The following is a 27,859-nucleotide window of genomic DNA, read 5'->3' as shown; positions in this document are numbered from 1 at the left end:
TGAAGTTTGAGTTTCAATGCCTATCATACTGATTGAATTTAGAAGACACTCAACAAAAGTTATTGAATCCAAATATGTTTGCTAGAAGAGCTAGCCTCAGGATGATGGCAAAGGTAAGAGAATTGCCAGACCTTTGGATTATCACTTTATGGTTTGCAATCAGCTTTTGAAACCCACGGGGTACAGGGTGTGAAGCAGCTAACAGCTTAGCAACGCTAAGTCGTGCTACTGTGTTACCTTTGCCTCCTCTTTTTCTTTCAATCTTCACAGTAGTCCTGGAGGTAGATAGGGGATATATTATTCACTTCTAGTAATAGCAGAACACAGGCAGAGATTTGATTCTAATAATTTTGAAGACTGAAAGGTGCCAAGCAAGGAGGGATAGCAAGTGGTTTATACCTCATTTTGTTCTGGGAGAACTGACTTTTTATTTTTATTTTTTTTGGCAGAATTAATAATTATTCAGTTATTTGAAAGATTCATTCTGCCTTTTAAGAAATTTTAGAAGTAAGTACTTTTAAAGCCTTTTAAAATGTGCAGTTAAGATATGGCCTTTTAAATCATGCAGATATAGATATAGACAGAGATCCCTATTTTTAGTAAGTTTTGGTCTGTAAAACTTTAATTCAAGTGCTGTTGCTTCAAACTGATATGTTTAGCTCTCTTTAATTCTATAATTGGAAGAATTAGCAAGGCTTTGCCCTGGAGAGTTAGCAAATTCCTTTCCCTGCAGTCTTCATTTAGATTGCTGTATGATCAAGAATACTTTGTTCTTGGAAGATTTGTGTCATTTTTGTCTTTTGAAACCCATGGGGTACAGGGGAACTGAAGTCAGGCTATGGCAGAAGAAACCTGCAAGTCTCATCCTCCAGACAGCTCTTGCTGAAGGTGAGGCTGGGATAAGAATTGACCTGGATTTGGTGCTCTGCTTCCTGAATTGTGTTATTAGTAGCCCAAGCATGTGCCACTTACAACAGAGCAATCCAAATTTTGAGAAATTGGGGGAATGATTGTGATTATCTGTTCCAGATCAGTGGGGTCAAATCATATGCAAATGGCGGAGTGACGGGTAGGTGGGTTCTCATCTGAAGGAAACAGATACTATCACTCTCCATCCTCCTGGCATTGGTAAAACAAGCATGACTTGGTTTAAAACAAGAACAATAATGAATAATTGGGCCTAGACTTGAGTGTAAAGGTGCTTGGACATTCCCATTTTGTGGGATTGAGCTGGATCCACAATACCAGAAACTGTAGGAGCTAGTCAGGGACCCTGCAGTCAGATCTGCAGTTCCTTACAGTCATTACCACTGGTAATTGTGGTTGGTTACTCTGTTAGACTTCTGTTTTTCCTAAGTCTGCAATGAAGTCTTATTAAAGTCACAGGCTGGTGTCACTTATGCCAAGGGGAATTAGGAAGAGCAGAGCCCTCCCTGGAGTTGAATAGGAGGTCCAGTGGTGATCACTGCACCACAGACAGGCCCATCCAGCAACATCTGCAGGCCTGGGCAGGTATACAAAGGAGGGCTGTACACCCATGCCCAAATAGTTATACATTATAAATCAAGCTACTTAATTGTCTAGAATATATTCCATGCTCCTACCTTGACAAATCTTCATTATGACCTGGAAGGTCAGTTCAAATTTTGAACTCTCTGCCTTCTCCTGTGTCCTCTGCCTACAGACACCCCTTTTGCTTCCCACCCTGATTCTGTCCCATGTAAAGAGGAGGCTTGCTCATCTATGTGTGGACACACCCCTGAAAACAGCCACCCTTAGCTGCACACTGCTCCTTGGGGTATGCACACTGGCATGCCCCATCCTTGGGATGAATGGCACAAGGAAGAGGTCTGCAAGCACTTTGAACAGAAGATTCTAGAGTCCTGGGTACCTGGGGAAAGGTCTAGAAGGGGGCGAGTAGACCTCATGGATTCCTCACCCCATGGAATGTGATTTGGAGGCAGGTCAGAGCAGACCCCGTTGCCCAGTTCTAAGAACAGAAATGCCTGGAGAGGAGAATTCTCCCGAGTGGCTACCTCAGAAGTGTGAGCAACAGCACAATGAACAGTGGAATGGAACAAAGAGATGGTCAGACAGGAAAAACCCTGAAAGGCTCTGCCAGAGATCACAAGAGTCCTGAGGAACTTTCAGAAATAGCTGGGGTGACACTCTGAGAGAGGCTTATTCCAAACAAAGAGGCTACTACTCTAAAATTATAATTTGGATATAAAATGACATATCCTTTGAAATATGGATTGCAGAGGAACAGTTCACATTGCATAATTCTTTATTTACTATATTTTTCCCAGAGAGGAGAAAGCAGACTTCCAAGTGGCTAAGAGACACGTCTATGGCCACATTTCTACTACACAGCAGAGTGAGCAGTCTGATGACAAGTCCAGTGCTCTTCTGTGACAAAATATACTGAGAAAAGCAGTCAGAGGAAGGAAGGCCAAGGAAGTTCTGGGCAAGCCTCTACATAAGAACCGGTATGGCATCTGCTTGTGCCTTGATGCAGGGAAAAATTCTCACTTCATTGATTTTCTTCAACAGGCTTTCCCTCCTGTCTTATTTTTGCTGTAGAGTCAGTTTGCTTCCTGTTTGTTGGAGGTGTTTTGATTTCCATTTGATTCTCTTTGCCTCATTTTCCACCTTGGTGTATTTCTGAATTCTATCCACAATGGATTTCTACTTGAGTTAACATCATTAGCTCATAACCCCAGTATGAGATTACTGACATCCAAAAACTCTTTGCCTCTTCTCATATTTTACTTAAATTTGAAAAGAAGTCAAGAATAGGCACCACCTATTGAACACCTAAATTGAACTAGATGCCATAGCAATCTTTTCTGATGTGACAAAAACAAGAATGATAATTAACCTTTATTGAGCACTAATGTGTCCTGGCACAATGCTAAGCTCTGGACATCTATTTTGTTGTTTGTTATCATAGCCCTTTCAAGGAGGAACTATTGCTTCTCATTTAGAGGTGAACAAACCGAGTAGAAAATGGTAAGTAAACGGCTTAAGGTCAATAAACAGTTTATTGAAGCTAGGATTTGAGCTCCAGTCTGATTCATTCTATGTCCTTTTCATTATGCTATGATCTGCCCACATTTTATAATACAGTAATTTACTGTGTATGGCTTTTTCCAGAAGTAAATAATTGTTCATAGTTTTTTATTCTCTGACCCATAAAGTGTGGTTTTCCTAGGAATGTAAGAGCCAGAAAAGACACTAGAAGGGACATCTAGTCTGACACTCTCATTTTATGGGCAGGGAAACGAAAGCTTTGTTATGTTCAGTGTCTTGCTGAAGGTCTTGCACCATTGTATGTACCCTAAACCCTTGTTCTCTCATCATTGTTTTATATTTTAATGTCCCTCATCAGCTAGGGTATTTGAATACCTTGAAATACAGCTTACAGAGGAAACAGAAAATGAATGTCTTATTCTTTCCTTTTAATTGCCAGTTTCCAGACTAAGGAGTGAGTGCTCTGAATACTTCTGACAGTGTACAATGATAAGTTAAATTTAGAATGTGGTTTTCATTGTTACTTGGTTTTCTTTCTCCCTTTTTCTTTTATTTTTATAAAATAATGTTTTATTATATTTGTTGTGTTTCACTCATTTGCATTTAGTACTCTTTTTGATGTCTAAATTGTGTCTTATTTGGCCCAGGGAAGCCTCCTATCTTGACTCCTGTGTCCTTCTGAAGTCACCCCTTTAATCTTTGAGAGCTTCCTTGCTTTGTGGAACAATAAGATGGCCCAGAGATCATGTATTTCCTGTCCCAGACCTGGATAGAATTCCAGTTCTTTTTTAGGGGGTAGTGGTATTTGGAGACCACAATCTGGACACTAGGAGTTCTCAATACTATGAGGCCGCATTTCTTGTGGGTCTTTAGAAAGCACAAAATTAGGGTTTTTTTTTTGTTGTTGTTTTTTTGTAAAGAAAGAAAATCATGAGCTATTACTAATGTTTTCTCTGAACTCTTATTCCATCCTGTTTGTTTGTTTCCACAGGCATTTTTAGGGACCTGTAAGAACCCAATTTGCCAAACCTGATAAGTTAAATTTATAATGTTCTCTGGATCACCATTTTTTTAACTTCCTTATCTCAACAAGGAAATCAAATACTCTCCAAATGACATTTAAAATTTTTTGATTAAGTCCACAACTAAAAATCCAGAAACTGAAAAAATCTCTATACAGTTACAGCATCAATTTTCAAAAGGTAAATGAAAAGTAATGTTACATTATCTTCAGAAGACTGATGGAGTCTAGAATATTTTAAATGAACAGTGTTTGGGCTTTAAAACAAAACCTTTACTCCATTACTGTTACATTAATAACCATATAGTTGCTCTATGAATATGTTATTGAAATAAATTTTGGTACCTGCTGTGATTTATAAAGCAAGTGGCAAAATTTACTTAACTTCACTGTGTAATGCCCATTCCTCTACCTCCAAAGCAAAAGAATGGCTATTAACTATAGAACACAAGGGCAACTCATACATCAACAAAACAAGTGTATTAGATTAAAATGGTGAATTAACTTCATTAGTAGCTCAGTCTAGATTCCCCAGCATGCTGCTATTTCTACCACATCGTTATCAGCCAATAATTGCTGTGTCAAATAAAACAGGAGATTCAGTGCTCTATACTTCTTGCCATTCCTAGGGGATAATGTGCCACAAGGAATTTAATAATGAGCTAAAAAGATTAAGTTCAGAAATAAAACAGCTTATCAAAACAGAAAGTATACGCCCAAGACTATACACATTTTCAGCATGGTATCTGTTTTATTATGCAGTGCTGCTCTGGAATGATAATAGAATTCTTACATCGCAGTTGCCGGAAAACTCAAAGGTTAAATCAATAGCCAGGTACTATAATCAGCTTATAAGGCACCTGGTAACAGAGACTATGGAATAGATGTTAAGTAGTTTTCACCATCTACCTAATAATTTATCTACAAATCTATCTGTTTGTTCTACACTGTGTATAATTGTATGAACTGCCCTATATCCCAATGTTTATACCCAGTTTACTTTGGGAATAATCACAAAACAGCAGTTATACTAGTATAAGATCACTTACATTTTTAAAAGTTTGGTTGACTCAATTAGGAAACTAAGGCAATTTTGGTCATGAATACACCTCCGTTCCTCTTTTTGCCTTTTGAAAATATTATAATTTATCTCTCTCAGGAAAGTAGTGAAACATTATATTTCTATGGATATGTGTACCATTTTCTGAAGATATTGTTAATCAAAAGTAATTGAAAGACATTTTGTTTTCTAAGAACAACACAGTTCTTTATTAGCCAAATACAGCGTTAAGGGACCCGAAGTTTTAGGGAAACCACTATCCTAAAATATTACTTATTTGAATTCATTGTGGGCAGAGAAGAGGATCTCAGTATAAAGTAGTATAGAGTATGCACTAGAAAAAATTAAGACATGGCCTTTAATTTTTTAGGAAAACAGATATTTTAGATGATAATTCTAGTCTGAGCCTCCCACCACAAAACCTATAACCCAGCCATCCACAGCTTCCCCCACCCCGCTGTCTTTACCTTCTCTGCTGTCCCAGTGGAGGAAATGTCCCTCCTCCTGTCTAAGGCCAGCCACCTCTAAGTGCCCTGTGTTCATGTGTCGATCCCTGAACTCCTTCTGTGGAGCTTTGCACTATTGATCATCTCTTCTCTCTTCTCCCTGTATCCTCAAACTCACCCCCTTCAAACAATGCTCTCCCTCAACCTTCCCTTTCAACAGCATTTAAACATGTTTAAATCCTTTTCATCTAAACACACACATAAACACACACACAGAGCACTCCCTCATCCTACTTTCTTTCACAGCCAAACTTCTCAAAACTTGCTGTCTCAATTTCATTCCCCAATCACTTTCTCCTTTTTAAAATATATATTCAAATATTTCATGTATATACTTCTCAACCTGCTTCAGTCTGAAGCCCACTCAGACCTAAACTGCTGGGGTCACCAATGGCAGTTGTGTTACAAATGCCAATACCACACTCAATACCGGGTTGTGGATTCCAAAATCATGTATCTTCCTTCACGTCTGCTCAGCATTGAACATTGGCCACCCCCTGCTTCCTGAAGTAGACTCCTCCCATGGTTGCTCTCTCCTGGCTTTCCCTGCCTTCTCTAATAGTTGCCTCCCAGTGTTCTTTAGCGTCTCATCCTCTTCTGCTCCTTTTTAAATGATGGAACTCCTTGGGAAACTGTTTGAAGTGCTCCCCCTTTTCTCTTTTCCTAATGCTCACTTCCTAGACAATCTCACCCACTTGCATGGTTCACATGCCTTTTACACTCTGACAGCTCCCAACATACATACCCAGCTCAAACCCAAGTTATAGAACACAAACGATACCTCCAATTGACAGTTCAACATCTACAGTTAGTTTCAGACAACTGAAACTCAACATGTCCAAGTCTGAACTCATTTCTTCACCCAAAACTCCTCTCTACCAGCATTTCCTCTTGAAAAGTACACCACCTACTCCCTATTGTTCCTGTTAGAATCCAGCAAACAGGATTAGGCCAAAACACAATGACAAACTCATGTTATTTGAACATTTGTTCAACATTTATTTACAGACAGTAAAGATAAACAAACTCTATATCTAAAAAATTATATTCAGAGACATAGTCACTTATTAATTTACTTCCACTGACCAAAGCAGTAAAGGTTTTCAGAGGAAAATGGCAAAACTCTTTCACTTTTCAGCAGTGTTTTTTCTTCCCAGTGTTGGGTTTGATTTTCTTTTTTGTTTGTTTTGCTTTCTTCCAAACTTTATAACTTATTGTTGGGTACATGAAAGGATTTTTAAATTCTGATAATGAAAGAAACAATATATTCCCAGTAAATAGCACCATGCCTTGTGAAACAAGAGGTTTCAAGATTTTAACTGGATCTAAGTGCTAACTTTCAGCTGACTGCCCAGAAGCCGTGTTCAGAGGCCAGCCTGACTAGTAAGGAAGGCATTTTGATGTTTCAATTTCCTCTCATGGGTGCTGCTACTTCAGCAGAAGTAGGCCACATTTACAGTTGATATGTTACCCAGTGGGGTTGTAATGTCTTTGAAAGATCAGCCTCCTGATGACTGCTCTGCTGGACCTCCGGAAACGGTCTGTCAGAGGTCATCCTTGGGGTTCGGGATTGAATCATGACCCCCATAAAAACATGTTCAAGTCTTAGTCTGTGTTCTTGTGAGTGTGAGTCCATTTGTGAATAGGATTTTCAAAGATCCTATTTAGATGAGGCCCAGATGAATCAAGGTGGGCCTTCATTGATATGACTGGAGTACTTATAAGGCAGAGGGAATTCAGGCACAGTCAGTCAGAAGAAGCCAGAAGTCAGAAGACATCAGAAAGAGAGAGCACCATGTGATGGGGGATGGCCACCGCCAGCACACTACAGACCGTGGAGAAAGCATGGCCTTGCCGACACCATAATTTTGGACTTTTAGGAAAATCACGAGGCAATAAATTCCTGTTGTGTAAGCCAACCATTATGTGGTATTTGTCACAGCAGACTTGGCAAACTAAGACATTTGACATACCCCCTCCTTACTACCCACATCTAGCTATGACCACTGGTTCTGCCTTCCAAATATCTCTTAAATCCATCCATATCTTTCTACCTTTACTTTCACAACCTTATTCTAAGCCACCATCTTTGCTTGCCTCAACATCTCAATAGCTTCCCCTAGCCTACCCAGATAAATCTTTCACAAAGCAACAGCATAATCTCTTCTGAATGCAAGTTTGATCATTTTATTCCCCTATTTTGGTATCATTCCATTCTCTATTTTTTGTACAGTCCACACTTTTTAACAATGCCCTCATGTCATGCCACCTTCTGGACCCCACCTCTCTAGCTTTTTCTCCTACTAATCTCTTTGTTCCTCCCTCTAATCAACTTCAGGGCCTTTAAATTTGCTATTCCCTTTGCCTTTTATATAGCTTAAGAGTTTTAAAGTACATCTTTGGAACCAATCAGACCTGAGTTCTGCTGTTTATGAGCTGTGTGACCTTTTGCTAGTCATTTAACTTCTTTAAACCTGACTTTCTACATCCCCAAAATGTGAATGAAAGTAACCTCTACATTCCCATGACTGGTGTAAAGATTAAATGAGAAAATGCATGTAATTTTTTTTTCTAAGTTACATAATACTACACAAATCCTAGTTACAATCATTATATTATTCTAAAGGCACTACCCAATTAAAAACCTTGAACCTCACTCTATGGAACAGCATAAGGATAATGTTAAGTTGACACATCCATAACAATTCATAAATAAATGCTTGCAGAAAACTTGAATATTTTCTAAGTTGATTTTGTGCTTATATTTTTGCATAATAATTTGAAACAAGTTCAAAATTAGCAGAATTCAAATTAAAGTTTCATTTCATATACCCAAAATGAGGTGCTTCCCCTATATGGTTTGGGGTGTGACAGGGTGACCAACTTATCCTTGTTTGCCCAGAACTTTCCTAGTTTAAGCACTAAAAGTTCCACATCCTGGAGACCCCTCAGTTAGTCAATCACCTCAGTGTGCAACTAATGTGCCTCAGTGTGCAACAGCTCAAACCCTCCAGTTGCAAAGTCCTTTCTATTCCTCATCCCAGACTCCCATTCTCTCCTGATTGTGTATCCAGGGGTCCCCTAATGCTTACGGGAATGTTGACATCAGGGGAAGAGGAATATTGCCAACACCTTCTCTTTCTCCAACTTCTTCCCTCTCCTGGCTAGCACTTCCCCTTGGAAAATTCAGGTCCTTTTAAGGGAGTCAACTTCAGTGATTGGCAGGTAACTACCTGCCCCCATTCATGTTATGACTTACTGTTAATTCACCTCCAGAGGAAAATAAATGAAAGCAAGCCTTCAGTTTAATATCTGGCTGTGTGCCCCTTCTGGTAGGGACCACATTATATCTTAAGTAAATCATTGATAGGAAAACTGGAACCATGGATACAGAGGAAACATTGAGAAGTGTCCCAGGCTTTGATAACAGAGGGCCCATTCTGCAGTAGTGGCATTATTGTGGTGAAGACATAGGATCCTTCTGCCCCTTCTGCACATAAGTACTCTTGGTTGGGGCCAAAGGACTGATTTCCTTTACATTAAAATCTGCCCTGGATTGAGTAGTATCCTAGCAAGGCTATAAGGTCATTTACTTAAACAGTGTTACTCCATTGTCTTAGTTCCATACTGGTTTGTCAGAGCTCGACAGCAATTAACCTGATGTTATACGTGGCTGCTGTTTGCTTGTTTTCCTTAGTCCTCAGCTTGAGCCATCCATTTGTTTATTTTGGTTCTTTTTAAAAGGCCCTCTTTGTGGTCTTTAGGCACTGTAAGTAGATGGAGTGGAACCAAGAGTTAATGTGTAAACTTTTTCATCTTTGGAGGGTTTCGTTTAAAGCTAACCATGGGTCACATGTGCAAGGAGTTCAGTTTTTGTTTGGATAGAATGTTTCGGCTTACAGAGAAAGAACAGGAAGTGGGACATTCCAGCCCCCAGGCAGCAGCTTCTGCTTGTCAAGTTTTTCTTGACAATAAGGTCACAGACATTTAGTAAGGGCAGCTCTGGGAAGTAATTTGCAAATCATGCTAAGAGCAACAACAACAAAAAAGGTTATGATTAAACTAGGAATGGTGTGAGCACACTAGCTGAAACCAGATTGTAAAATAAGTTTGCCTCCAATCCATGTATCGGGAAACCATGCCAATTCAACAGTGAGAAACTTCCTGTGAGAAGGAAACCAAGGCCAGAAATGGAATCACACTCCCTGCAAATCAACTCCTGCGACAGGGGCCATTGTAGAGAAGAAATAACAATGCTGCACAGGTTATTGTGAAGGTTGGTAACCAGAAGGCAGGAGGAAAAAGCTGTCTTAAAGATACAGTGAAGCAGGCTTAACTTTCAGCATGGCATTAACTTGGAGGGCAGAGCAGACATCAACACCTGGTTGGTGGTTCTGAATACGAAACTAGTCAAAGAAGCCATGGAACCCATCAGGCCTGGCTGCAGCTATTGCTGAGACTAAATGATTGATAACCTTCTGGTCTTTGCTGAAATCTGGGATTAACAATTTCTTGGCAATAAGAAGTCATTTCCTGTTTCTTTCGTTCCATCTCTGGGAGGCCCCAGTATACATTCTAAGTCATTCCTCCACTGGTGAGGTAAACCTTGTTAAGTGCCTGCCTGAATTACGGATTGCCATTCTCATGAGCATTCTGAGCTTTCAGAAGAGGGAGTTCTGCCATAGGGGAGGAGACAAAAAGCCCATTTGCATCATGGTGATGAGTCTGTTGTTAACTTAGCATGGCACAATTTCTCAGTTATGCTTAGGGTCAAATTATAGCCAGACTGTCAACATCTTTGAAGAGAATATTCTTTCTCATTGTAAGCATACTTCATTATCCCAAAGCTCCACAAAGAATCTGCACATACTTGAATCATACATTCTAACCAGGCCAAGAAATCATTCACATGGTAAACATGGAAACTGTCGAGTGCATCACAAAGCACAGCTCCTTGGGAAATTAATGAACTCCTAATTTATATAATTTATTATATATATATATATATATATATATATATATATATATATATATATATATAAAAGAAGGGACAATTTTTCAAATATGTCCATTTGTAGACTCAAAATTACCCAGGTCACCCTGTAATTACCTGCTCAAAAAATGGTAGCCTGTTCTTAAAGGCACACAACTTCCAAAAAGGCTCTCAGCATTTTGCTTTGTTATTAGTAATGTCATGTGCATTTGAGCTAGGAGGAAATTCACTGTCAAATGAAAGGGGTTTCTCCTCTTCATGAATCAGCCTTTCTTCAGCCATGCCTTCAAAAGACTGAGGACACTGCTAATTTCCCAAGTCCTTTCCAGGCTGGCACCAAATGGATTCAAGTAAATCACTGAATGCCTTTATCCCTGAGTGACTCATGCTGCTGAAGGCCAGCTTTATGGGTTTGAAACCCAGCTAAGCTCTCACTGCCTCCTTTGTCTTTTTATATAGCACAGCTAGATTTAAGGGAACTCAAAAGTTGTACTTGAACTATACAACTTGTTATTCTTTATCCCATAAAATTTTATCTGCCTAATTGATTGGATCTAAGTATTATGCTGATATGATATTTTCTTTGCAACCTAAAATATAATCTGGATACACTTCTAGGATGTTAAGACTATATGGTATGGAACCCCCTAATAAAGAACATCTGTTTTATTTTTCAAAATAAGGGGGAACACATTAGCTCATTGCTCATCTTCTTTAACAATTTTCTAAAAATGTTAATATTCAGAAAGCACAATTAGCTACATTTTAAGCTGACATTTTAGAAGAGAATCTTATACATACTAGATGAACTTGAGAAAACAAAGAAGGGATTTAGCTCGATATTTTTATTAAAATGAGATGACAAATCCAAAATATTTTCTCAAACAAAGTATGATCAGCTATACCCTCATTAGAAAAGAAAAAAAAAAGATTCAATTTTTTATTAAGAGTGTGTGTCTCTCTTATTAGGAAGATTTTAAGAATTTGGAACTTTCAAGTTAGAGTGCCTAATTAGCAATATTTGTTTCCTAATACAAGACTTTCTTCCTCTGAGTGAGTTTCTGAAGTATACTTTGAAATAGTCAGTATTTTCAAATGGTGTTAAAGACCAACTTCATCTTTTCTTTAATGAATTTTTACTCATGTGTTTGATAAAATAATGTTTCATGAGCAAGCAGGCATTGTGAAGTTAGCACTCCTCCAATCCTTTCATTTCGTAGATCAGAATCAAATTCAACTGAAGAGCCTCACAGATAAGCACTATCAACTTGCTAAGCTGTCATAAAGGGACTGACTAACTCAAACAGGTTATGTGACCTATCAAAGCAAGAGCTCTCATCCTTCCTTGCGAATAAAAATGCTTACTGCTCTTCCTTTTATCTTAAAATAAATAATAGATGTTATGATCTAGCTATTAATGGCATTTGTCATGTCTTTGCAATTGCAACTATGACAGTAATAAATGTATCCTTCACTTAAGAATTTGAAATGATACATCTAATGCTTTCAACATATAGTTTATGTCTAAAAAGACTGTAGACATCAAATTAACAAGCTATATTTTAATGAAAAGAACATGGGATTTTAGAGTACTTAAGCTGAGACAAAAACTGACATGTTTTCATCTAAGTTTAGGTACTTTCCAGCTGTATAATCTCAAACAAATTACGCCTCCCTCTGAGCCTTGTTTCCATAGATTAAAACATTTCAGACTGTTAAAATGTAGATTAAGCAAGGGAACAAGTGTAAAGCAACTACCACATGCTTGACACATAGCAGGCACTCCAATAGCTGGTACTTTTCTCTTTTTGGAGAACACCAGTATTGTTATTAGTATTGTTATTACTGCGCTAATTGATTTTCTCGAACTAGTTTTCTATGATAGAAATAAATTGCCTCTGGTAATACCATGGTTCAGATCTGAGGTCTAGTGCAAGGTCATCTGGATTGGCATCACAAACATTCAAAGATCTCTAGGAACCAGAAGATGGAGCTTGTGGCACCCAGGGCTGTTTTGTGTGCTATTGCTTTATCTTAAGACTGTGAAACAGGGAATTCAGTTAAACTGCCCTGCTTTTCTTATGCCCAGCTTCTTTGCATCAGCTGGATTTTAGTGTCCTAAGCCAACCATGTGGTATCAGGGGCACTATAAGATTAAACAGATGCACTGATGAGAAAAAAAATAACATGAGATGACAACACTTTAGTTACTGAGGTTCTGCAAAACAGGATGTTCTTTCCACACCACCTCTTCCTCTCATTCACTGGGGATGACGAGTTAAAGTGCTTTGGTGCTTGGCAACTTATCATCCCAGAAGGAACTTGGCATGCCAATGAGTTAGAGGTGTGTTGAGCTTGCTTTCCTTTTTCACAGGGGCTTTCAGGGTGTTGGCAAACAAAATACAACTTTTTATAACTGTATAACTTACAGGCCTTCAAGGACCTAGTTATGTGAGAAGGAAGAGTTAAAACTTACAAGGAATTATTATTATAAACTTTCTTTAAGAGAACAGCAATTGCTAAGGCATCTTAAATAGATGGCACTTGGGAAGAATTCACAAAAATCTGAAAGATCTAGCTATTATAAATCAAGAGATACTGGTACTGAAGAGTCTCAGGTAAGGTCACACTTCAATATCCAATCAACACTTGACCATTATACAGTCAACCAACATTTGCTGAGTGGCTATTATGTGCAAGACACCATGGAAGACATTATGAAACAGTCTGTCTTTAGAATCTATAGTTTTAGTTGTGGAGACAGACATTAAAAATTTATAATTTTTTAATGTGGTAAATCAGGGTGGCTTTTGTGCATGTAGTGGTACAGCATCACTAAGGAAGAGTTCATAATCTTGCTTGGGAGGTACTGGAGAAAGATTCCTGGCAGTTGAAACTAACATCAGATCTGAGTCCTAAAGAATGAGTAGGAGGTAGCTATTGGTAGAGAAGGGAGGAAATGCCATTCCAGAGCATGAGACCACGAGAACAAAGGCTTAGAGGTTAAGAAACAGCATGTACAGGGAATATAAGCAAGTCAGTATAGAAGCTTAGAGTAAGGTAGAGTGATGAGGAAGAACAGTAGAATGCAATTTGTGGAGGATCTTGTTTTCCATATTAAGGATCTTAAATGCTATCCTATAGGGCCTATAGGACAGTATAGATGATGAAGAGCTGCTGAAGAGAGTTACTGCAAAGGAGTGATGTGGGTCAAATTTGCATTTTAGTTAGATCCTTCAGATAGTATTATATGCAGAGGAGAGAGTTGAGGGGAAATGCTAGGAGGGGCAAAGTGTCACATTAGTCCAAGTAAGAGATGGTAAAGACCCAGAACTAAGGCCATGGTAGTAGGATTGGAGAAAATGGATCTATTGAAGAAGAATTTGGAGGTAAAGCTAGCCAGTCCAGACAACTGATAGGATAAAGGATGTAGACTGAACTTTTGGATTTAGTATTTGGGTAATTGGGAATTTGGTGAGTTCACAAAAAGAAAAGAGAATACTCTAAAAAGAGCCAATGAAAGAGAAAAGATGAAAATTCAACATGGGCAATTCTTTGAGAGGTCAATTGAGCTATCTAGGTGATGATTACAAGCAGGAAACTGGACACAGAAATCTAAAACTAGAAGGACGGTTGAGACTGGACATGTATGTAGCAGTCATTTGTAAATAGGCATTGGTTTGGTCAATGTGGATAATTTTACTCAGGTGAAGTATCTAGAGAGGGTAGAGCAGTACAGGAAGCATAAAACCCAGGAGTTTAGCAAGCTTTATCCTGGAAGAAGTGGAGCCATGAAAAGAATGGTCATATTGATACAAGAAAAGCTAGAAGGATATCATTTCATGTATGTTAAAAGAAAAGAGAGCTTCAAAAAAGTAAAGAATGATCAGTGGCATTGAATGCAGCAGAGGTCCAGCAAGATAAGGTCTGAAAGCATCCATTGGATTTAGCAATTAGAAAGGCATTGGTGACCCTGGTGAGAGCTCAGTATCAGAAGAAGGCAGAAGGAAGTCAGAACCTAGAGGGATGAGGAGTGAATGGGAAGGAAACAAGTGGAGAAACTCTGCTTTGGAGAAGTGTAAATCAGAGACAGTACTGTAGGAAAATCAGGGAGGTGGAAGAGTTTTTGTGTATTTATTGGGATTCACTTCAGCACCTATGTAGGTTGAGACAGATACAGAAAGTTCCATTTTCTTTGACAAATCAGATAAATACATTATGGATTATAACAACTGAAAGCCTTCTCAAAATTCATTTAAATCCATGATTCCTTCCCCACCAAATCTTTCATCTATATGCTTAGTGACCTTCAATTTGGACTGATTGTGCTTTTCCTGACTTTTTCAGCCAACATTTCTGCTGGCACCACTAATAAGCCAAGAATGCAAGCAACATAATGGCTAAGGAAATAGGTGGGGAAGACAAGGCCCTGAAAAATTCAGACTGGATAATCACCTTCTGAAGGGGTCCAGGTTGGCTGATCAGACTCTAAGACATGCCAAGTTGGCAGTACTCCTTTGAAACTCATCCAAACTGCAATCATAAATGCTAACCACTGCAGAACCCTATAAAGTCATATGTTATAAAGTATGGGCTTGGTCCAGTTAAAGGGTTATTATTTTCAAGTGAGAGGTCACAGTATCTGTAAGTGGTGGCATGGAAGCAATTACTTAATTATCTTTGTTTCCACGACATCCAACAATTACTGCTTGGTTACAAACCTTTTAGTGTCATTCCCTCCTCTGTGAACACCCAGTGGTGGTGAAATCAAGAGCCTTCTGACAACACTCCTGGGTGTGTTGTACTGACTCTGGCTAGCCCAGTTGCTCTACCCAGTTTCACATGTCAGACTCCCTTTGATTATGACTATGATGCTAACACCAGGACAAAATCAGCACAAGAAGTAAAATTTTTTCTTGCTTCCTATCTGCTACTTCAGGTCATTTCACATGCTTTGCATAACTACTTAAAAATAAACCTTTTGGACTTCTCGCATTTACAACATAAGCCTTGAAGCAATATATATGATATATTTGTATAACACATATATATATATTATATATATTTGTATAATTTCCCAAAATTCTTTTGGGGAAAAGGTGAGATAACTATAAACTTTTAAAAATCCAATGATACTCAGATGTGGATACAGAAATCAATCTAAGAAAAATTTAGTGACAAATCAGAATGCAGGCTTCAGACTGAAGGGAACTGATAATGTAAGGCTCAGTGTGTTATATTTTCCTGGAGTTTTCTAGAAATAAGTGGCAGTACTTAGATCTCTCCTTTGTTTTTGAAAGATAGATGTAAAGATTAATGATCCTAGTCAGAGTGGTAAAGATGAATTTAGACTTAGTGAAGACCCACACTAAATGGTTACCTATAGATATCAACAACTAATCTTGTTGCTTCCTCACCTGTCTAAACTTCTATCCAGTTAGGATATGGAATTTTACCATGCATCCCAGTCTCCTTCCTAAAACTTCCCCCCAAAAGCTTCCTTAACTACCATTCAGGCACCCTATTATAGCTTGAAATTAGCTATGGATTTCAAGAAATTATGATTTATGTATGAATTGGCAAGATCTCTTTACTCAGAACCCTCAAAAGCAACTAAGAAAAGCCTCCAGGTTAAACCTGCTGAGAAATGTTTGAGATGCTTCCTAGACTCTAGTAAGTACAACTGAGTTGAGGTGGCTACTACATCTTTCTTGGGTTTCTGAGCCATCTGATATCTTGCAAGGGAAGGCTGAGATCCAGGATAGCTCAATGAAATATCAGACACATGTAAACGGTTCCAAAAGCTTTCTCATTCCTGAGGCTTTAAAAAGTTTGCCGTTTCCAAACTCTGGGGGGACTCTGCAGCTTTGTATGTTTAGAACTGGAGCTACTTTGTTAAGAACCGCAGGAAGTAAAACACTGAGTTTCACAATAAACCACATTCATTTTTGTTCATAGCCCAGGAAATACTAATTAATAAATAATATCTGACTAAGAAAATATAATTACATACAAAAACTATAGTTGTTTATTGACAAAAATAAGAAGCAGGAGCTCTGAAATTCCTCAGAACTCATTTACCCTTTTTCCAGAAAGCTATAAAATATGTCTAAGATAACAAGAGTAAAATCTAAAATTTGTAAACACTTCAGCATAAACTTTAAATATGATCTGTAATATTAAAACAAACTATCTTTTCACTTCTTAGATGTTTTTTGGAAGTCAGGGGACATTTTTCTCTGTGATTCTGGAGTCTAATTAAACACTGGTACATAGTAGGTGCTGATTTAAAATATTTTTGAAGTGTTCTTGCCTAAAGTCTGAGAGACCTAGAAAACAAAGGACCATAATTCTGAGAACATTTCTTTGGGAAGGTAAGAGAAAACTGAGAAGTTTTCTTGATGGTCCTTTCTTAGGAGTGGAGAAAAAAACAAACCTTCATTGGACAAGCTGGAAAAGAATCCTTTATATATACGTGTGTGTGTGTGTGTGTGTGTGTGTGTGTGATTGTGTGTGTGTGTGTGTTGTGTGTTAGGAATGATTCCTAACATTCATTAAGGGGCTAAGGTGTGCTAATGCATTGTCTGTACCAATGTACACTGCATACAGCCAACGTGCCAAAGAACTAATAGGCCATGTGGCTCTCACACATACACAGAGCATGTTAAAGACTTGCTAATCCATTCTAATCAGTTATCTATACCCACTCTAATGACTGTCCTTTCCCTTCTCTTCTCCAAGCTACTTGCCCATCCTTATTCCCCCAGCAGTTCAGTGATACTTCCCACCCAAGGTCCTCAAATCCAAGTTAGGATCAAAAGACTGAGCTAGTATAGGAAAGAGTATATAAGTGGCTGCATATGCAGGTATTTTTTTAAAGCACTCAGAGCAAAATGAATAGCACATAACAGAAAGAAAAACATGATCTTTGTTCACTCTATTGTTCCTAAAAATGTGAAATTTCACTACAGTGCCAAACCATACAATGACTAACCAATGAGAAACCAATAAAACATGACAGATCCTGTGGGATTAGGCAAGAGTGAAAGCCTAAAGGCCTTGTTAAGTATGTGCCTAAAGGCTTCTTGCCATCAACCAACTATGCCTGCTATTAAAGACCAGCACAGACACAATGCTGAAGCAGATTTTTTAAAAGGACTTCTTTATTATTTGAGAAAATACTACTATATTTTCCACTTTGAAAAGGGGAAGGAGCTATGATAATAAAAACCAAGACTTTCAATGGCTCCCCTCAACCCTCTAAGTATTTAATATTTGTACAAAATAATTCTGAGTACACGGGAGGCTTTAACACCTTGAAGAAATAGGATGCCTGCAACAATCTTTTAATTGTCCCTTTAAAACCAAGAGACTTTGGTTTTGCACCCAAAAACTACTATACCTAGAGTGGTAAGAAAATCTAGTGGTTTCAGAAACATGGATAGATATTTTTAGGTTGCTGCCTAGAAACTATTGATAGAAGAGAAGCTTCAGAGTATGGATAATGACATATTCTGGGTTTTATCTCTTCATAGAACTGAGGATAGTTATTTAATTCTACTAGTCCTTAGTTATCTCATCCCCTAAATAGGGATATTTATATCCCCTCCCTCTGCTATGCAGCTTAGAGATCAACTAGACAACCAATTGAAAAGGGGTCATGATAGACATGAAGCCTAAGACCCATTCTAAGAGATCTTAGCTCTTCCTCCTTCTGGGTGGGCCCAACTTTGTTGCAAACATCAGAAGAGAGGAATTAGGTGATTACTGAAAGCAATTTACAAGCACCTCCATCCCTGCCCCTCCCATTAAGCTGTGACTCATTCTGCAAGGGTGGTATAGTTGCTTCCTTTGGAAGTTCAATGTCACATGTAGTTTGCTTCCTTAGGTAGCAGATCCAGTCTCGTAGACAACATGGGTATATAAATGGTATAATTATAGCATTTTTTGTGTCAAACTAAAAAGTGCAGCCAAATAATTTACACAGGTGTGATGGCGTCAGAAGAGTAAAACTAACTCTGGTTTAAAATATCACTGCCTGGTAAATCCATGCTCTTTCTGGGAGGAGGGGCACAGAAGGGAGAAGGCACAGAGTTTGAGGAGAATGTTAACAAAGTTATCACCCTCTGAAACTTTTGGAAGGGGAAAAATCCTCTTAAATCATCACTCACATACACAGATGTGGCTAGGTTCACATCTTAATGCCTCCACCCATGAGCTCTATGTATGGTCTTAGGTGAGTTACTTAATGTCTCTTCTTGCCCCTATTTTCTCATTTCTAAAGTGGGATAATAATAATAGCACCTAACCTCATGGAGTTGTTATTGTGAGAAATAAGAGAATTAAATGCCTTGCACGTTAACCATCAACAGTAATTAAAGGCAGTATTGAGGGTGATTTCATTTCATGTTTGTGGTGCTGTGTTTAAACCAGCACATAGTAAGCACTCAGTTATTTCAGCCAGGATATGTTGTTCAGAAGTACAGTGTTCAGTAAGGTCTGCAGCAAAGCTCTCTAATTCTCACGTTGATTGTGAAAGGCAATGAGGCCAGTGAAATGGAGTACAAAGATGCAGAAGGAAAACTTAGATTTAAAATGACCAGAGATTAATCTGGTCATTAAAATGTACAGATCTGGTCTCAGGGACTCGCCGAAGCAGGAGGGGAGTTAAAAGCCACGTATGAAACCCCTCCCAGCCCTCAACCCTGACGCTTGACTGCAGTGTATGCTTATCTAGAGATCATGAAAACATGGAGCCTTAGACTCTGAAGTAGCTGTTACCAAATTCACTCTTGTGAGAGTGCACCCTTCTGGAAAAATAACATGATTCTCACCTACACAAGCCTTTCGTTGTTGAACTGTCAATAAAGCCCTTCAAAAGAAACAGAGTATGAAACCACCAGCCTTTAGTGCTAATGATTAAATTAAGGGCAACCCTTACCTTCCCGATACTTCACTTTTATATATACTTTCCACAGGACAATGTTATTATAACCCTTTCAGAAACACTGTTAATTACAGTTAATTTCCAATTGATATCTCCTGGGCTAAAATCCCAGCCCTCGACCGTCGCCCGTAGAATATTTTGATGGACCGTTTGCTGCCACATCTGAACGCCAGACTCTTTATCTGATTTCCTGCACAGCCTGCCACGGGACCTGATGTGTCTGCCATTATGAGTGAGACACACAAACCAGGCTTGTCTGCTCTCTGCATGTGGAACCTCTGCAGAGCCCCTGGCTCCCCACAACACCCGGGCTTTTTCTCGGTGCGCCCAGGACCCGTGCGCCTGCTGCTATTCCGCAGGACTCCCCCTTTACACAGCAACTTGGAATCAGGTAACAGCTAGGGAGGAAAACGCTTTCCAAGTGCCCGGGCCTGCCTCTTTCCTCTCCTCCCACGCGGAGGCTGGGAAACGTGACCCCAGGTGCCTCGCGCTTCCCAGGAGTCGCGACACAGCCTGGCAGGGGTGGCCCCTGTCGCCGCGTCACGCGGAACTCACGTCAGCCCTTGGCTTTGGGCGGGTTTCCAGGCTGAGCGCGGCAGTCTCAGTCCCTGGTCTGTGTGGCAAGGAAGAGTCTGTAAGTAGAAAGCCTGGCGACTAGTCCTGGGAACAACAGAGGTTATTATTGAAAGGAGCTTGCCTGCCAATGACTCTAACCTTTAATAGCTTTCAAGGGGCTTGGCCCAGTCACTCGTCCTCTGTTCTCTCGCTTGAGGGGATAATGCTGCGATTCTTTTCGGTACAATGTGAGGGTCGTGCCTGCTGCCATCCCCTTTTGATCAGCCACACTTGGTACACACTGAACTTTCTCCTCCGCGCTCCAAGTCCCCAGTTTCCAAACCAAAGCCTGCAAAGTAGTATGTGGCATGCGATTTTAGTCATTAAAGGCATAGAAATAAGATAACGAGTATCTATTTCAATGCATATTTTCAAGGATTTTTCCCCCCTACAGATTCCTAAGGAAGAGCTGCCCAGCGTCTTTTTAAGCTATGCATTACTGTAACAACTGACACCCCTCCCCACCACCAGCTGCCACCCTTGGGTTAGAAGTACCCTATCCAAAGCCAAATTTCTAACATGAAGGAGTGGTTTTGATTTAAGCTTTTGATTCACATACAACAATAAAAATGGTTACAAAGAGATCAAGAATCTTACTTTAAATGTCATTCTTTGAAAATTTCCTTTATAGTTTTGTTTTCAACCCTGCCTTATTTTAGCTTGTAAGTAGCAGATTAAAGGCTTGATAACTTGAAAAAAGTTTCTAATCCATTTCATGATCTCCTTGTGAAGGGCTACACTGAAACCCAAGCTTTGGTGGAAACTCAACACACTGTCCACCATCATCCACTCGGAGTAGACCAGTTTTTGAGGGAAAAGCCAAACAGAATATAAGGAAAGGGGGTACAATCGCCCTACCTAAATGTGGGCAAACAGAGCTTTTGTTGCAACTCTTCGTTTTTGCTTTCTTGATCATTTCCGTAATTGCAGTACTAGTCTGATTCGCTTTGCCAACGGGGACTTGGCTCCGAGCCCTGTGAATTGCCTTTATACAAATCTGGAAGTCAAGAAGTAAAGCGTGGTGCTCCAATTAGTCCCCAATCCAACTTAACTCACTCTCAAACCAAAGAGGGTTTTCCTAAAGAAAAATAAAATCAGTACGTATCACTTCAGCATCCAAGTCCTAAAGAAAAACTGGGGTCTTCACATTCTCATTCAAGGTCATTGTCTGTGTCCTTGTCTTGTGATAGTTGCAAATTAGACTGCGGTGGGTAGGGAGAGGTGGTGAAAGATGAGGGGAGCGAAGCTTCTTTACTGTTACCCAATCAGCCCCTGCCCACCAAATGGAGGTCAGGAGAGTGCAGAGAAGCAAAACTCACCTCTCCCTGGAAAAGGCGTGGAGAGGGGTTCACCATAACAGAGAAATATTGGCTGAGGAACACACATTCTGTTGTAAATTAGTGATTGCTCAATTTGTTTACATGGTAACTCACTTACTTATGCTGCTGCTCTTTGTTCTATGGTGAAGATAGACGATCCAGCAGAGCGAATCTTTGTTTCTTATGAGCTCATCTGCTCCTGCAGTCTGTGCCACACCTGTAATTATAATTATGGCCCACTGCTTTGGATGCTGTAATCCTTTTTAGTGAAACCCATTGTTAGTTCACAAACAGAGTTACTTAGCAAAGAGTGAATGCCTGAATTGATAGAAGCTGCTTCATTAGTCTTTACATGGGTTATTCTGGCTGCATTTAACCTTCTATTAAGATGCAGGTGGTTAACATTTTTCAGTAATATAGAGGCACCCTTGCATTTAATAAACTACAACTGGGGCACTCGGGACTAGCATAATGAGGCGAGGCTTTCTGAAGAAGATATTTGATACCAAGAGGTAAAAGAATTGCTGAAGAATTGCACTGCTAAAGGGAAAGGAATCCATGAAGAATCACTAGAGGTTTGCTAACACCTAAGAGATGGTCTTAGTGAAAAAGTATTTCAATTTAATTGTTTCTTTAGATGACATTTTTTTTTTATGATAACATGTTTCAATACTAAGGGATTCAGTGTGTAGCTAAAATAATGCTACAGTATGAATTGCTCACCACTAAGCAGGAGCAGCCCAATGGCTTTACAAGTGCACTGTCCTTTAGATGCAAAAATTTAACACAGAACTTTTTTGTTTCAATTATAGGGACATTCAGGCCTTGTTCTAAAGTAACAGAGTTCCTTTTTTTTTTTTCTGAAGAGACATTGTTTTTCTTTAATAAACTGTTCTTTCACAGATACTTGATAAGTAAAGGAATTTGTGGTTGACAGGTTTGCATGCAGTTTGCAGTTATAACCTCTCTTTTTTTTCTGGTCTCAAAATAAGAGGAGTGGGTTTTTTAACCCAAATAAAAGTTAAGGCTCCCCCCACCCCCCATGAGGTTTCATTTTAAAAATCTGAGCCTTAATATTACAGCCTTCAATTGGTCTATTGTATTTCAGTCAGACAAAGGATTTAGTCAACTGCAGTGGCATGTTAGCTTTTTAATCTTGCTGCAAATTACTGGATGTACCATGAAATTTTTCTATAGTGTAACAAAGAAAGTTCAACTTGGGAAAATAGAAGAAACAGAATTGAAACAAATAAAAATGATCTAGAATAATGATTATGAATCCAATTTATCAATAGGCCCATATCTCTTATGAAAAATGCTTTTGGATAGAATAATTTTTTTTTCATAAAATGTTATTTCCATGAAAGAAAAAATTTTTAACAAGATATAATCCCAGGACTTTACAATGAGCAATCAATAGTGCCTCAAAGAGTGGCTCTCAAAGTGTGGTCCCTGGATCAGCAGTTTCAGCACCCCTTGGGAACTTGTTAGAAATGTACCATCTCAGGCTGTGCTCTAGCTCTACCAATTCAGAAATTGGGGCTGGAGCTTGCAATCTGGGGTTTAACAAGACCTTCAGGTGCTTCTATTGTTCACTCAAGCTCTAGAGCCACTGGCCTAGATCCATACAAAAGCCTCCCATCCAACTTGCTTGCCTTTGGATTTGCTTTTCACAAATTATTCTCCACACTTTCTCCTGAAGGCCCTTTAAAAAATACAGATCTAATTATGCTACCCCCTTGCTTAAAACTCTTTCACAGTTCCCTGCTGCTGTTGGGTCAGGGTATTTGTGGTAGTCAAAGCTCTTCACCAACTGGTCCCTGATTAGTTCTGCAGTTTCGTCTTTCTCCACTTCTCTTTCTCTTCCCCTCCTGCTTGATCACTCCACCCTTCCTCCTTCACCTGCCCTCCCATGTGCACCCACATGTGCACTCAGAGCCTGCACACCCACAAAGTTACAGCATAGTGACACCCTGCAGTTCTGGGGTACACCATGGTCTCTTTCTTATCCCTAGGCTGTGCACATTGTTCCTCCACCCGAGATATCCTTTTCCCTCTCTTCCCACCCATTCCTTCCCACCCTTCTTTATCTGGATAACTTTTCCTCCTCCTTCCAGGACTCATGTTTGTTCTCACGCATCTCATCCAGGAACATTTCCCTGAACACCCCACCCACACCTAGTCTAGGTGTGGCCAGAGCATACTCTGTATTCTTCCTTCACTGCACTCGCCACCCAGTGCATTTTCCCCCTACTAACCTATAAGCATCTACATGGGAATTACTATCTCCTATAGTCTTGATATGCCCAACATCTAGCTTCATTCATAATAATTATTTAAACAATCTATGTTGAACATATGAATGAATGTGTGAACGGATGAATGAGCCCCTTGGTACTACAGATGAACAGACAGATTTGGGTTCAGAGAGGAAAAGTGACCTGACAAATCTACTTAGTGGAGATTAACATCCAGTGTCCTTGACCCTACATCACATTGCTTTTCAGACCCAAGAAAAACCTACTCCAGCTGCTTTTCAGCTGCTCTTCTCTAGGGAGAAACTGGTACTAGGCAGCCCTTTGGGTTCAAGTGCTAAAATTTTTTTACTAATCTGGTTCTAATTTTGTGATGAGGTATACTAGGAAAGGTGATAACCCTGTACCAGGATAAAAAATGTGAAATTAAAGGTGAGATCATTGAAGTCTCTGCAATAATAAATTTTCATCAGATTGAAAATAGACTTGTTCATTCTATCCTAATATATTGCCTCCTACATCCTCTGGCATTCCTGGCCCATCTATTAGCTGCATGGTACAAGGTTCCCACATCTTGGCTAGAGGCCGGGTGCTCTGTTGGCCTGAGAGATTTAACGAGATGTCTAAACCAGGGCCCTGAAATGGAAAGTTCACTTCATGGAGTGAGTAATAATGTAGACTTTGGAGACAGACTGATAGTTCAAATCTCACCCCCAGTCCATCCTAACTGTGACATATAAGCTTTAATTCCTGCCTCTGCAAAATACAGAAAATATGCTTCCCACCTTATAGCACTGGTGTGGGGACTAAAGAGAGATCATCCTTCAAAAGGACTCAGCACAGCGGCATGTAGAAAGTGCTTTAAATATAAGCAAAAATAAAACTAATAAGATGTAGAGTTATTTAGTGATTTCAGCAGCTGCTAGGCACACAAAAAGTCGAAATACAACTTAGTATCTATCTATTTTAGGCTAAGATTTCACTAAAAGGCAATGTTCTCATACCTATTATTTTGAACATTTTGTTTTATCTAGCAACAGAGTTACCATGAAAGGCTCAGAATCAAAAAGTTCAACATTAGCATAATACCATATTAATGTAAATTGCTAAGGACAAAACTTTGGGGTATTTTAAAATTACCTCTGTTTTTTACCCTGGGACTTGGAAAGACCAAGCATATTGTTATCATCATGAATTTAAAACACCAATAGGACTTTTCCACTGAATAAGTGCTGGGCACAGGTTTGAGAACAAGAGAATATGGCAGATACTTCCAAATATGACACAAACTCTTTTGGCTTAGTGGGCAGCTCTTAAATTTACTCTGCACCCTTTAGAATTCTCCAAGCTTTAAGCCTCCCTGAATTCAATGGGAGTTCTATGCCTGGTTGGCTTCATGAAGTGCGGAGTGAGGAAAGGGACAATGAAGAATGGAGTGGAATTTTCCATTGTTCTTAGATGATGACATTAGGGATGTTATAAAAAGGAGGTATTCAATGATCTAGGCCTGCAAGTATGGAGCTCAATTGACCCTGTTATACAGGGGCCCTTGTTAGAGATGACACTCTGCTTTTTAATATTCTCTAATGACTTCTAAATGATTGCGCATACTCTAATGGGGAAGGGTCAGGACATCCACTGATTTCATTAGGATGTTAAAACTCCAGCATGAGCTCAGAGCAAGAGGCTGCCAGGATGGGGCTGCAGTTCTCTTCATCTGGGGGACTCATGACACATCCTGAAGATGGATATGTTTGCACACTCGGCTGAGATGAGGCAGCAAATAGGACTCCAGGAAACACACTCAGGCCTTGGGAGAAGAATGACTGACAATGTGTCTCTATGCGTTTTCTCTTCTGTCATTCACAGTTCTTGACATAACTTGGTCCTCCATCTCCCCACTCTTCTTGTTTTTTTGACTTTCTGTGCCTTTTTTTTCCTCTACCACACACACATGATCCTGTGTGCCACACTCTCCGTGTCTGTTTTCTGGCACTTCTCCCATCCAACTTTCTTCTTTCTCCTCCCCCTGTTTTTACCTTTCATTTCCCTCCCTTTCTACTGGCAGCACCCCCTTCTAAGTAGCAATACCTGTAAATTTTCTGGCACTAGCTAAGTTATATGCATTTTGTGTTTTGCATGCATTGAACTGATTTGGCTGATGATACCTCTCTCGGTGCCATTGGTGGTCTGTGTTGATGCGGTGCTAGAGAGGGGCCCAAAGAGAGTTAATTTTTTCTCGCTGGAGTAGGGGGCTTCCAGGAGAGCCATTTAGAACAAAAAAATATGAAATTAAAGGTGAGATTATTGAAGTCTCTGCAAGAATAAATTTCCATCAGATTGAAAATAGGCATGTTCACTCTATCCTGGAATTTGAGAATTAGTGACTCTTCCTTGGTGCCTGAAGGAAATGGTCTTAATAAAACTAAAGGAGGGATAACATTGTAAACTTATGCAACAGATTCCCCTGCAGGGCTTTACAGACTGGAAACAAAAATCATTTCAGGAGGGATTGGATATGCTACGACTGGTAGATCATATTAAATTAACCTTCTTCGACTGACCTCCAGGCTGTTCTCAGGGTCGTTATAAATTATCTTTTCTTCAGAGTCATATTATCAGCTCTGGGAATAGAGGGAGCCCTGAATTTTTCACTTCATACATCTCTCTGAAAATGTAAAACATTGTAAGTCCAGAGTTATACAGAGTAAAAATGTGACTTAAAATAGAATAGTGGAATTACCAAGGTATGAAATCTAAGTTATTGTCATCACTACTCTGTAAAAGTCATTTGAGCTGTCTCATTGTGCCAGAATGCTGCATGCTTCACTCTCTATCTCTGAAACTCACAACTGATGTGCTGTTTTGTTTCAGCCTCTCAAAAAAGTCTTCGTTCTCCATTGCAGGGATGACCGTAAAATGACAGAGCATACCAGTGCAGCAAATCCAAGGCATGGCCCCTAGTCTGCCAAGAATCATAAGTGACAGTCATTTCATGGCACACCCACAGTAAACATATCTTCACCTGTGACCTGTGGTGACTGTTCTCTTATATCTGCATGCATCCAAACGCCCCAGGCCTGAGGAGGATCTCACAGTGCCTTTTATTTTTAAATCATCCCTTTTAAAATCAATACTTCTTATATTCAGGCTAAGTGGAAAACACTTGGGTCAGTATTTAGCAAATTAAGTGTGGCCCTAATCTGCTTCTATTTCCTTCCCCCATATTCAGTTAAACCACACTAATATGTTCCTGGCTATGTAGAAAGCCAAAATTAGAAACAGATTACTAGAATCACTGCCATTTTAAACAGCATATATGTTCATTAGACTTCAGAAATTGCTGTGTATCAGTTGTTAGCCTCTATTTTGAAATGATCAAATTTGACATGTACTTATGTAACTACAACTTTCTTATTTGGGTTTCCGGCTTTTCCCCCCAGAATAAATATACTATAACTTTTTCTTGGGTTTTGATTTGTAAGTGGAGAACAATCAGACCATCAGAAATATTTAAAGCTCCTTTGCAAACCCTGGAATAAAATAAATGTGGTAAGGAACTTCAAGATTTAATGGATTTATTTGTGGCTTTTCTCCAAAGAGCTAAGATAAAGTTCTGACTATGTTTATTTGAAAGAAGCAAAATTGGTGAGTTAAGTAGATACTCATCTTTTAGGAGTCGTAGAGTTAGAAGCAATTTCTTTTTTTCCTTGTATGTATTTAATTGAAACGAGAGTAAAATTCCTTTGTACAAAGAGTCAAAGAAAATTGCAAAATGTAACGAAAAAAACCCAAGATTAATAACTTTTTCATGAAAAAGGTTTATCTCTCCCTCTCAGGAAAAAGCAACCCCTTCAAATGAAACATGAGCCATGCCACAATCAACAGATTAGAGCCGAATCTAGCTCAGAGACAAAGCAAGATAACAGGTTCTGGTTGACAACAGCCTGCTTCTGCCTCCACACAGTCCTGCCTCAGGAGCCCTACATGGCTGTGTAAATACACTCCGGAGACATGTCAGGGCTTTCAAGAGTTCCAGCAATCCAGAGTACAGAATTATAAATCAAACTCAGCATCTGAATTCCGGGTCATCTGATACAGCACACCTCC

At 39.4% G+C, this 27,859-nt stretch overlaps 1 long non-coding RNA gene across 2 annotated transcripts; it reads left to right on the top strand.

Moving 5' to 3' along the window:
* On the top strand, nt 1-27,752 carry LOC119544417. Of its 2 annotated transcripts, none has more exons than XR_005218833.1 (3): nt 1-113; nt 2,310-2,489; nt 27,589-27,752. It is a non-coding gene; the product is annotated as an uncharacterized LOC119544417 (long non-coding RNA). The 2 variants fall into 2 exon arrangements; XR_005218832.1 differs by lacking the exon at nt 27,589-27,752 and adding an exon at nt 4,025-4,142.
* Nucleotides 27,753-27,859: the final 107 nt, after the last annotated feature.

This window comes from Choloepus didactylus, chromosome 9, assembly GCF_015220235.1.
Source record: "Choloepus didactylus isolate mChoDid1 chromosome 9, mChoDid1.pri, whole genome shotgun sequence".
In the NCBI taxonomy this organism is placed as follows: Eukaryota; Metazoa; Chordata; class Mammalia; order Pilosa; family Megalonychidae; genus Choloepus; species Choloepus didactylus.
The sequence above is the reverse complement of the archived record's forward strand: the minus strand, read 5'-3'. Positions and strand labels throughout refer to the sequence as shown.